Consider the following 12,473-nt stretch of genomic DNA (forward strand, 5'->3'; position numbering starts at 1 on the left):
TCTTTTTTGGGGATTATGTTTGTTTTTTTATTGTGATCGGATTAGTTTCCTGATCCTTTTAGGGATTTCAGAGTGGGATTTATTTACGAGAGAATGTTGGGGTTATATTGGCTTTCAATTTTTCTGTTGTGATCTATACATCCTGTGTTCTTATACGATAGAAATCTAAATAACAAACAGTTGGAGAGGATAAATGCCTTTTTTTTGTTGAATTGATACTAAAATTGAGGATGTTTCAGCTTAAATTGGGGCACATATTTTTTTCTGTCACTTAAAAATAGAATTTTTTTTGTGTCAGTGCATGTGTTACTCCCAGTTGTGTGCAATGTGCTAATAATAGCTGGATGTGCTCTGTAAAATGATAATATCTGCTAAATGAATTTGCAGTAGATCAATAAGCATCATTTACTCAATTTTCTTCCATAAGTAATGAATTCAGGTTATGAAATATATTAGTTGATGTGCACACTATCTAAATGTTCTCACAATGAGAACTACTTAATACTTTTGTTATCTTTTAGAAAAATCGGGAATCAGGAGAGTTCTGATATTCAATTTTTGAAATCAAATTGCAGGAGGTAGTATACGCATTTAAAATCCTTCTGGCCTATCCTAGGATTGTGAATTTGAGATTAATTCAGTAATAATATCTCATATATTCAAACAAATCAATTCCCTTAATTATAGTTGTTGTAGTTCTTAATTGCTTCCTTCTAATACTTCCTCTCAAGTTGGAGCACATATTGAGAATATTAGACTTGTTAAGAAGAGAATGTAAGACTGAAAAGTTAGTGGTTTAGTATACAATTTACTAAACTAATGCTTTGATGGAATATGAGAAGTCACAATAGCAATAGATTATTTTCATTAATGAGCAATATGCCAAATGATATTTATATAATTGGCAAATTCATGGTAAACTAGGTTGGAAACAATGCGGAGTGTTGCTTTGTAGTTGCCTACACATTAGCCATTCATAGATACCTGAACTATGTATGTTGTTCACACTTACTGAAAGCCATGACACGGTTCTATATATATTTATTTCTTTTTTGGACTTTCATGAGATTAGAGCTCTCCCAAGAAAGTATACCACAACAAATAAAAAAAATTGTGGTGAATTTTTATTGCATACAAATTTAAGTTGCTAGAGATATCACAAAAGACATGAATATTTTTAGGTGGGGCTGTATGGTTCTCACATAAACTAACTTAACTTTTGAGCTAAGTAGCTTATCATTGATCTTGTAAGTTTATTAAATGGATCATTTGTCCAACATTTCATAGGTAAATTGATTGTTGAATAAGTTTTTCGTAGTGGGTAAGAATTCTATTATTCCCTTCCAAAGGAGCCAATAGTGATTTGGCTACAAGCAAAGATTAGTTCGTTATTCATCTAAGATATATATAGGGTATAATTAGAATGTGTTATCAAAGCAACATGGTAGAATAAGCAATCCAAACATTATCATAGCTTTTCAAGGTCTTAATGTGAAATTTGGTGTGGGAAAACTGCTCGAGTGCAGTAGTACTCTTAACATCATTTATGTTATAATCATGTCATCAACATAAATGAGGTCATTTGCAAGAAAAAAATACTAATGAATTTGTTGAAAAGCAAACTACCAACTTTAGACTAGTGAGACCAATCATGTTGACTATTTTTGAAAAAAATGTTGAATAGGATTTAAAAGGCTCGACTTGTTTAGTAGACAAATCATAGGTATCACCGCTTACCAATGAAATTTAGAGGTGGATACATGCATAATTACTTTAGTATATCATCATTATGGAAAACATTTTGAGCATCCATTTGAAGAGCTCAACTGTGGAAAAACCAACAACAATAAAAAATAGCATTATTAATATGATTATTGTTGTTATTATTTTAATAGCAAGCATTTGTTATTAAAACACCGCAATCTCAGTCCACCACACCTATTTTTGGCAACCAGCGTGGTGATTACCACCTTGACCAAAATATGGAAACGAATTTTTTTTATCTGTTTAATAATCATCTAGGAATAAATGTTATAACATCTCCTGAAAATTCTAAACTTACTGAGCTTCGTTCCTTTGCAAGTTCGTTCATTTTTTGAGAATCCTTTACAATTTTGGAGATAAGATGAACCTCCGGCTATAATTGATCCAATTAACCCTACACTTATTAGAAGAGTTAGACCAATGAAGTATACTTCTGAAGATAAATAAGAATTTCAAGTCCAAATGCAAGAATTATTACATCTTAAATTAATCAAACCAAGCAATAGTCCACATAGTAGCCCAAACTTCTTAGCAAGAAATCATGCCGAACAAATTAGAGGAAAAGCAAGATTAGTAAATACTTACAATAAACTTAATGATAACACTAAATTTGATGGCTACTTCTTACCGAACAAAGAAATATTAATTAATAATATTAAAACAGTCAAATGGTTCTCTAAATTAGACTATAAATCGAGATTTTGGCAGATATTGATGCATCCAAATTGTAGAGAATTTATTGCATTTGGTACTCCACAATGACACTGTCAATGAAATGTAATATCTTTCGAATTAAAAAATTCACTAAAAATAATCCAAAACGGATGGATACTATTTTCCGAGAATTTATCACATTTCTGTCTCGTATATGTAGATGATATATTGATATTTAGTAATACCATTATTGAACATTTGAAATATTTGATCTTGTTCTCTCATAAAGCTCAAAAACATGGGATAGTCTTTAGAAAAAAGTCGTCTTTATAACAAATACTATTGAATTCATAGGACTTATAATAGATAAAGGATTCATAGAATTACAAAAACATATCTTAACAAAAATATACCATTTTAAGAAATTAAATAACTAGAATGATTTGCGGCGATTTCTAGGTTTTATTAATTATGCATAAACGTTTGTTAAAATTCTCGCAGAATTAAGAGTCCCTCTACAAAAGAAGTTGAAAATGAATATATCTTGGTATTGGGATGAGAAAGACGAAAAAACCCTATATCAAATCAAAGAACTATGTAAAATTCTTCCAAAATTACTTTTGCCTATGTCTGGAGATTATTTAATTATAGAAACGGATAGTTCTAAAATAGCATGGGGAGCAATTTTAAAAGCCAGGCGTAACAATATTGAACTCATATGTAGATATAGTTCAGGAACATACACCCCCACTTTACAAAGTTATCATACTAATGAAAAAGATTTATTAGCAATAAATAAACCAATCAAAAAATTTGAAATATTCCAAAATGAAACTTTTAATTAGAACGGATAATAGAAAAGCAATTTCATCCACTAAAGGTAAAACTGTAGAGTTTTTATCAACTAAAAGATTAATTAGATGACAAAGTTGGTTTTCTGCTTATACTTTTGAGGTAGAATATATTGAAGGGAATAAAAATGATTTGGCTGATACTAAAAAGAGAATTATGCGGGAAAGAAATATGAATATTGAAAGTATAGAGACATATGAAATAACCAGCGAGACTGAAGAAAAGTCAAGTGCATACTTAAATAATTACTTGGAGATTGTTGATCTACAAATATGGAAATTAGAATGTGAGATTGCTCTTGTCAGTAACATCCTAAAGGAATTAAAAAAATAAAGAATTATCTGACATGAGAAATACATAGAAGAAGATCTACCTTCAATCTCAGAATTAAGAAAAAATAAGAGATTTTGCAAATCTCTCAATTACAAGGAAAATATTCAAAGAAAAAGAGCCTTCATTAAAAAATGAATTACAAGAATCTAGTACAAAAGAAGAACCATCTTTAGAAAAGATGCTTACTTGTGTCAAAATATTACATGATACTTCTACTAAGAAAATAACGGACATCGCTGAAGAATGACAACAAATATCTCTTTTTAAAAAAGAATTAACCCGCAAATCTATTTACATACAACAGAAAAATATCAGGTTGTTTATATTTATGAAAACACTGATCCAAAACTCATTTCAGAATTATATAAATGTGGATTAATTTGAATTATATATTTAGAAGACAGAAGTCTTCTCAAAGAATTAGTTAAATCTATATTTGATGTTGTAGATACTTTCCATCAAGTAGTTAAGCATTGAAATTTATATATTACACTTCATCAAACTTATATCGAATTAAGAGGAGTTATTTCTTTTATAACTCGGAATCAATTGCGAACCGTACACTTCTAAATATAAACCTTCAGAATTATTATTTCTTTTATAACTCGGAATCAATTGTGAACCGTACACTTCTAAATATAAACCTTCAGAATTATTTCAAAGATTAATTAGTGAAGATTTAGATCATATATGGAATGAAACAAAGAAAATGGATGCAACTAACATCTGGGTATACTATTGCTCAGAGCAGCTATTTATTTACAACCATGTAAACAAACTACAAAGAAAATGCACGAAATACTATATAAAAAATGGACTTCTACCTTCATTAGAAATGTGTAGCTGTAAGTAAAGAAGTGAAAGAAATATTTTGTAAAAAATTACAGAAAGAAAAAATACAGAAATGTACATATTGTTAGAAGAAAGATACTCTGTAAGGAGTACGTGACAAACTCGAAGCAAGAAATAATAGAATATTGTTGTAAAGGTAAAAACATCTAGACGTACTGACAACTACGAATGAATATTCCTAGAATTATCCTTCACCGTCGATAATGCAGTACAATTATTGAAGCATCTACCAACTCAAATTATTCTTAGCAGACCATTATCTATGCCACATAAGCATCCACCACCTTTTCAGAACAATTATTCAAAAGCAGTACAATTATTGGTTGGAGCTTCTTTTCCAGCTCAACTTATTCTCTGCACTAGCAATTATGAAGACAAGAGCCATCGATCTATAAATAGAGCATGTTGGTAGAAAAATGGGGCATCTCTCTTCTTCTTCCTTTTATTTCTCTTCTTCTTCTTTCTCTCTAGTTGTAATCTAATTATGTCTATTGGCCACTACAGCTAAATAAGATCTTCCTACTCCATGTCTATAAGTTTGTTTTAAAATACCATGGGCTATTATGTTTTGTTCTTCTAATTTATTTAAATAATTGTTTTATTTTTATTTTTATTTTATCCTCTCTAGCTACGCATAGTGTAGGAAATGAACTAAAACTGTGTTTTGAATCTCTGAAGTACTTACATAAGGTTGTGCTCTGTGAAGGACCTGGGAGGTCTTGTTGAGCCTTAACTTTCTCTAGAAATCCACAAAGAAATGTGTAAGATGAATAAGAGGTTTTAAGGTTAAACCCTAGAGTAGGTAACATCAAAATAAGATAACATTACTTTAAACCCTCAAGCGGAAGCACAATGAACCCTATTAATTTAGAACAAACTCTAGGCGGAAGAGTAGGAAGAATTCTTTAATCATGGAAAATGATATAGAAAAACTAAAAGTAGGAATAAGAAAATTAAAGAAAAAAGTAAGAAATGATATTAGAGAATTAGAAGAATTATCGTATAGATTAAAAAATAAACAATCTTTGGAGAATTTCCCTGAGTCCAAATCATTAAAAATAACTGAAACGTCTACACCATTGAAGGCCTATAAAAGGGATCTATCTAGATGTCGATCATTGATATTAGCAGCATAACTAGGGTGTAAGTTAAACATTAAGATTTGATAGCATAAGTTTCTTTGTATAACTCCTAATAAGACATCTTTTTTAGAATGTATAATTATGTCATCGTATATCCAGATAGTTATAGGACTATCAATTCCTTTACAAATGTATGCCTTAATTAAAATTTGGATTTCTCCAAAAAAGATATGTTTATATTTTTCTGGGTTTTTTATCCCGTCTTTTTATTTGTTGATTATAAGAGGTATTTGAGTTCTTCCTTCTATATTTATTATATAAATAAGATGTTCATCTTGTTGAATACTATAATATATACTTCTTTTCCATAGGAAAATTAATATTTCAAAGCAGTGTTTTGTTCATAAGGATAATTTTATTTTTCGTATTTTATTATAATTTTCTTCAAATAATGTAATATGTCTTTCATATTCGATAGAATTATCTTTAATTATATCCGAGTCAAGGTCATCTTCATTAGTTAGAGTATAAATATTCATCTATCTCATTATTTGAGTAACTTATATTTATTAAATTATCTTCTGTGTTTGATAATCGGTATATTTCTTCTTCACTATCTATATTAAAGAAATTAAAAATAGGTTCTAAGTTATTTTCTTCTATAACAACTACGTATTTCATATGGTTTACATTATTTCTTTGGGGACATTTGTTCGTGTAGTGTCCTTCCTCTTTACGAATCCAACATTTATTTTTCTTAATATTCATATTACTATTATTTTTCTTTTTTCTAAAAGTTCTCTTATTAGAATTAAATTGTTTTTTCTGTATTTTCTTTAAGAACTTTTTCTTTTTATGTTTTGCAGAGCAACTACAATTATTATGGGAGGAAGAGCAGCCCCATTGCTAAGCTACTAAGTCTGTTTTTTCACAGCATAGTGATTGTTTATATTATTTATTTTGTTTATGTAAATCTATATGCTGGCATGCTTCAGCTAATTTTTCTAAACATATTGTATTTGACTTCCTAAAGTTATGTCATTTTGATGTTATTTTGTGAATTCTTGGCTCCATATAATATTATATGGTTCATGTAATTTGTAAAAGTACATTTATAAATATAATAATCTGTCATCGACTGAAATGTCATAAAAATAACATATATTGTTGATGCTTAGTGTTTTTATCTTTTATTTTGATAAATCAAATTGATGATTTCTGCTTCGGTGTTATATCTAGTTTTATATCCTAAAAATTTACTTTTTATATAATCTCCATAAATAATTGGTCATTTGTCAAGTGTACCCGTAATTCTCTCTCCTAAATAAGTTTCTCAAATATTTTGCTTTTGATCATCTTTTAGTCCAATAAACCCTTTTTTGACAATTCCAATAAGCATATTTTATAAGAATCCAAAAACAACTCCTTTTAGATTATAGTTATATATAACTAGACTATTTTCTATTACCAATTTATCAATTATTTCATTAATATTTTTAATGCAATTAATGTTTAAATAAATATCACGTCCGCTTATAAATTCAGGTATACTGTCTTGATTTTTAGTTTCTGTTTTATTATATTTAAACATAGAAATACGTTTAATGCTAAGAGGCAAGTAACGAATATAAGGTCTTGTATTTTGACTTGTATTAGCCTCATTTGTATTTAATGAAGAAGGCAATCCTATAATGCAATTATTGGATGAGGAAGGAGTATTAATTGATGGGTAATTAACAAGAGTAGTCATGAATTGATGTTCAATTAAAACATTAATTAATTCTTTTATCTCATTCTCGGAAGGAGATGGATCATCTAATGAAATAATTTCATTGATACATATGGCTCCTTGTATATTTCCTGAAGAGCAATATTTATTTGTCCATCCTAAAATTTCTGGGTTGGCTGTGAATTTTTCTAGATTACAACGTTCAGCAAGAATAACAACAGTAGCTATATTACTATTTAGTACTTGCTGGTTTTTAATAAATTTTATCCCTAATTCATGTATATTAGAAGTAAATTCTGTATTTGAAAACTTTTTATATCTAGATTGGATTATATTTTTGAGAAGTTTGATTTTTCTAACTGGTTTTGGTTTAATTCCATATACTAACCATTTCATTGGATATAATTTCTGAGTATAGTCCTAATTCAACTTGTGGTCTCAAAATCATGTAACTTATTATAATCCCTCATTTGAATTTCTTAATGAAGATTTTATATGAAAGATTTGTTCTTTTTTAAATACTTCTAATTATTTATTTTTTAAATTTATTTGAAGCAATTCACAAATTTTATTAAATTTTTGTTTGAGATAGAATTTATTCAACATTGAATTTGTCATAAATACTTTCTCTAAGTTCTTCTAGAAGTAATTACCTTTTTAGCTCTTTTTCTTCTCTCATTTGAGATTCATAAGAAGAAAAATTAGATGCATAAGTCCATGAAGGCGTACAGAAGCAATTAATATGTTTTCAACATGTATATGTATCAACCTTTCTATCGTCAGGCTTTGATATCATTTTATAGGTCTCTGATGGTATAGACGTTTCATATATTTTTAATGATTTGAACTCACGACAATTCTCCAAAGATAGTTTATTTTTTAATCTATATGATAATTCTTCTAATTCTCTAATATCATTTTATACTTTTTTCTTTAATTTTCTTATTCCTACTTCTATTTTTTTATATCATTTTTCATGCTTAAGGAATTCTTTCTACTCTTCCGCCTATAGCTTGTTCTAAAATATTAGGGTCCATTATGCTTCCGCTTGAGGGTTTAAAGTGATGTTAACTTATTTTGATGCTACCTACTCTAGGGTTTGACCTTAAAACCTCTGATTCATCTTACACCTTTCTCTGAGGATTTCTAGAGAAAGTTAAGGCTCAACGAGACCTCTCGGGTCCTTCATAGAGCACAACCTTATGTAAGTACTTTAGAATTCAATGCACAATATTAGTTTGTTTCCTACACTATGCATAGCTAGAGAGGATAAAATAAAAATAAAAATAAAACATTTATTTAAACAAATTGGAAGAATAAAACATAATGATTTGTTTCCTTCAATAATTGTACGATATTGTCGATGGTGGAAGACAATTTTGGGAATATTCCTTAGTAGTTGTTGGTATGTCTAGATGCTTTTATTTTTACAGTTGTATTCCATTATTTCTTACATTGAGTTTCTCACGTACTCCCTGCAGAGTATCTTTCTTTGACAATATGTACATTTGTGTATTTTTTCTGTAATTGTTGACAAAATATTTATTTCACTTCTTTACTTATAGTTGTATTGTTTCTAATGAGGGTAGAAATCCATTTTGTTATACATTATTTCGTGCATTTTCTTTGTAAGTTGTTTACATTGGTTCTAAATAAATAGTTTCTCTAAACAATATTAAACCCAAATATTAGTTGCATCTATTTTCTTTGTTTCAACAGTTGATCTTTGGAATAATTCTTAAAGTTTATTTTTAGGAGTGTATGGTTCACTGCTAATTATGAGTTGTATAAGAGAAACAAATCTTCTTAATTTGCGATAAGTTTGATGAAGTTTAATATATAAATTCCAATGCTTAACTACTTGATGGAAAGTATCTACAACATCAAATATAGGTTTATGTAATTCTTTGAGAAAACTTTCATCTTTTAAATTCATAACACTAATTAATCCGCATTTATATAATTCTGAGACGAGTTTTGGATCACTATTTCCATAAATATAAACAACCTGGTATTTTCCTACTATATGGAAATAGATTTGTGGGTTAATTCTTTCTTCAAAAAGAAATAGTTGTTGTCATTATTCAATGATGTCCGTTATTTTTTTTAGTAGAAGAATCCTGCAATATTTTGGCATAAGTAAGCATCTTTCCTAAAGATGATCTTCTTTTGTAGTAGATTCTTGTAATTCATTTTTTAATGACGACTCTTTTTCTTTGGATTCTTCCCTTGTAATTTGGAGATTTGCAAAATCTCTTATTTTTCTTAATTTTGAGATTGAAGGTAGATCTTCTTTTGGTATTTCTCCTATCAGAGAATTACTTATTTTTCTTAATTCCTTTAGAACGTTGACGACAAGAGCAATCTCACATTCTAATTTTCAATCTCTAAGTAATTATTTAATTCTGCATTCGAGTTTTCTTCAGTCTCACTGATTATTTCATATGTCTTCATACTTTCAATATCAATATTTATTTTCGGCACAATTCTCTTATTAGTATATCAGCCAAATCATTTGTATTCCCTTCAATGTATTCTACATCAAAAGTATAAGCAGAAAACCAACTTTGTCATCTAATTATTCTTTTATTTGGTAAAGAGTCTACAATTTTACCTTCAATGAATAGAATTGTTGTTTTATTATCTGTTCTAATTAAAAATGTTTCATGTAGAAATATTTCAAAATTTTTTATTATTTTCTTTATTGTTAATAATTCTTTTTCATTAATATGATAATTCTGTTCGGTGGGGTGTATGCTCCTAAACTATATCTACATGGGAGTTCAGTATTATTACGTCTGGCTTTTAAAATTGCTCCCAATGGTATCTCAGAACTATATGTTTCTATAATTAAGTAATCTCTAAGTATTGATAAATGTAATTTTGGAAGTTTTTACATAGTTCTTTGATTAGATATAAGGATTTTCGTCTTTCTCATCCCAATACCAAGATACATTCTTTTTCAATTTCTTTGCAGAGGGGCGTTTAATTCTGTGAGATTTTTAACAAACGCTTCTGTATAATTAATACATCCTAGAAACCACTGCAAATCTTTCTGTTATTTATTTTTTTAGAATGGTTTATTTTTGTTAAGATTATTCTTGCATTTTGATTGATATTTTATTTATTATAAGTCCTAGGAATTCAATAGTATTTGTTACAGCTTTTTTCTTACTTAAAGTCATCCCATGTTTTTGAGCTTCATGAGAAAACAATGTCAAGTGTTTCAAATGTTCGGTAATGCTTTGACTAAATATCAATATATCATCTACATATATGAGACAGAAATGTGATAAATTCTTGGAAAATAGTATTCATTCGTCTTTGGAATATTTGTGATGCATTTTTTAATCTGAAAGACATTTCATTCCATTGATAATATCCTTGTGGTGTACTAAATGCAGTAAATTCTCTACTATTTGGATGCATCATTATCTGCAAAAATCTAGATTTACAATAAATTTAGAGAACCATTTGATTGTTTAAATATGATTAATTAATATTTCTTTGTTCGGTAAGAAGTAGTCATCAAATTTAGTGTTATTAGTAAGTTTCTTGTAATTAATCACTAAGCTTGCTTTTCTTCTAATTTGTTCGACATGATTTCTAACTAGGAACGCAGGGCTACTATGTGAACTATTGTTTGGTTCAATTAATTTAAGATGTAATAATTCTTGTATTTGGACTTGAAATTCTTTTTTATCTTTAGAAGTATACTTCATTGGCCTAACTTTTATAATAAGTGTAGGGTTAATTGACTCAACTATAGCCAGAGGTTCGTCTTGTTTCCAAAATTTTCAGAGATTCTCAGAAAGTGATGGTTTAAATAGTGAACTTGCAAATGAATGAAGCTAAGTAAGTTTAAAAGTTTCAGGGGAGGTTATAACATTTATTCCTAAATAATATTAAATAAATGAGGAAAAGCATTTTTCATGTTTTGGTCAAGGGGGTAATCACCATGCTAGCTGTGAAAAATAGGTGTGGTGGAATGAGATTGCGGTGTTTTAATGATAGGACAGTGGAGCGAACTACCATTGGGGGTGACCAATATGATTTTATTTTCAGTTTGTGTAAATGAAGAAAATGTTTTAAAGAAATTATTTCCTAAGATTAATTTGGGTAGGCACCATAATTTGTGTATTTTTAGTACAACATATTAAATGATAAAGAATTGGTTGATCCAATATTGATTTATTGTCAGAGACCATTAAATGTTTCGAGCAATAATTGTTCGAAGTGGGTTGGTATTTGTGGCGGGATTATTAATTTTTTGCATACAGTTATATCGCTACCTGTATCGCATAAATTATGTATCGGAATAAGTTCGTAGGTAGGGACATATTTTTCTATGGTAATGTAGCTATGAAACCGTATTGCGTGGTAGTGTATAATTATCTATGTTTATGTTTTTGTGTGTAAATGTTATAGTATGTTGTTGGAGGAAGTCCATACATACTAATATACGATTTGAATTATTATTAATTCTTAAGAATAAATATTAAGAATATAGATAACAGTCCCGAACAATATAGATATGGACATGTATATGTGGACATTTTAGACTTAACTAGACCATTAAAACCCTTTAGATTAAGCAGTAGAATGGTCAGATTCATTTAGGATATCCTCATACCACGTTCAAGTCAAATATTGGGACACAATTTAATGAAATTGAAAAGACAGTTCAAGTAAAATAAGTTGACCTTAAGTTAAAGTTCAATACGGCTAATCTAACGTATGTAATTAATATCATGGCATTATGAGGAAAAATAAAGGGCCATATGATAGATCAATCCAATGTACTTTAAAAAGATTAAAAAAATATGTGAAATTCAATGGCGATCTAGGGCTTCCAAAGGCCAAGTTGGGTTAAGTCTAAAATCCTGAGCACCTGGCTCTGTCCATGGCCTGAGATGTCCGCCCAATGAAACCTCTTGGTTTCTTGATTCATTATAACAAAGGACATGATTATATGGATTGAGTTAAGCCTATGAAGCCAAGAGCCTACTTAGGGTCCATTTGGGGCAGCTTATTTGGTGCGATGACGTTTTGAAAACACACCTGACCTGTTTGGGTAAACTGCGTTTTGACAGCTTATGCGTTTTCAAAATGCTGAAAACACCGTTTTCACACCGCATTTGTCTGGGTGCGGTGGCAGCTTTCTGGCTGCGGTCTGGCTTTTCCAAAAAAATAAAAATTTGTGGCAC

General features: G+C 29.0%; 1 long non-coding RNA gene across 1 annotated transcript; it reads left to right on the plus strand.

Annotated features, from left to right (window-relative positions):
• Nucleotides 1–4,894: 4,894 nt before the first annotated feature.
• On the plus strand, nucleotides 4,895–6,542 carry LOC110039534. Its single transcript, XR_002295535.1, has 2 exons — nucleotides 4,895–4,991; nucleotides 6,404–6,542. It is a non-coding gene; the product is annotated as an uncharacterized LOC110039534 (long non-coding RNA).
• Nucleotides 6,543–12,473: the final 5,931 nt, after the last annotated feature.

The sequence above is a fragment of the Phalaenopsis equestris genome, unplaced genomic scaffold (assembly GCF_001263595.1).
Source record: "Phalaenopsis equestris unplaced genomic scaffold, ASM126359v1 Scaffold000002, whole genome shotgun sequence".
Lineage (NCBI taxonomy): Eukaryota > Viridiplantae > Streptophyta > Magnoliopsida > Asparagales > Orchidaceae > Phalaenopsis > Phalaenopsis equestris.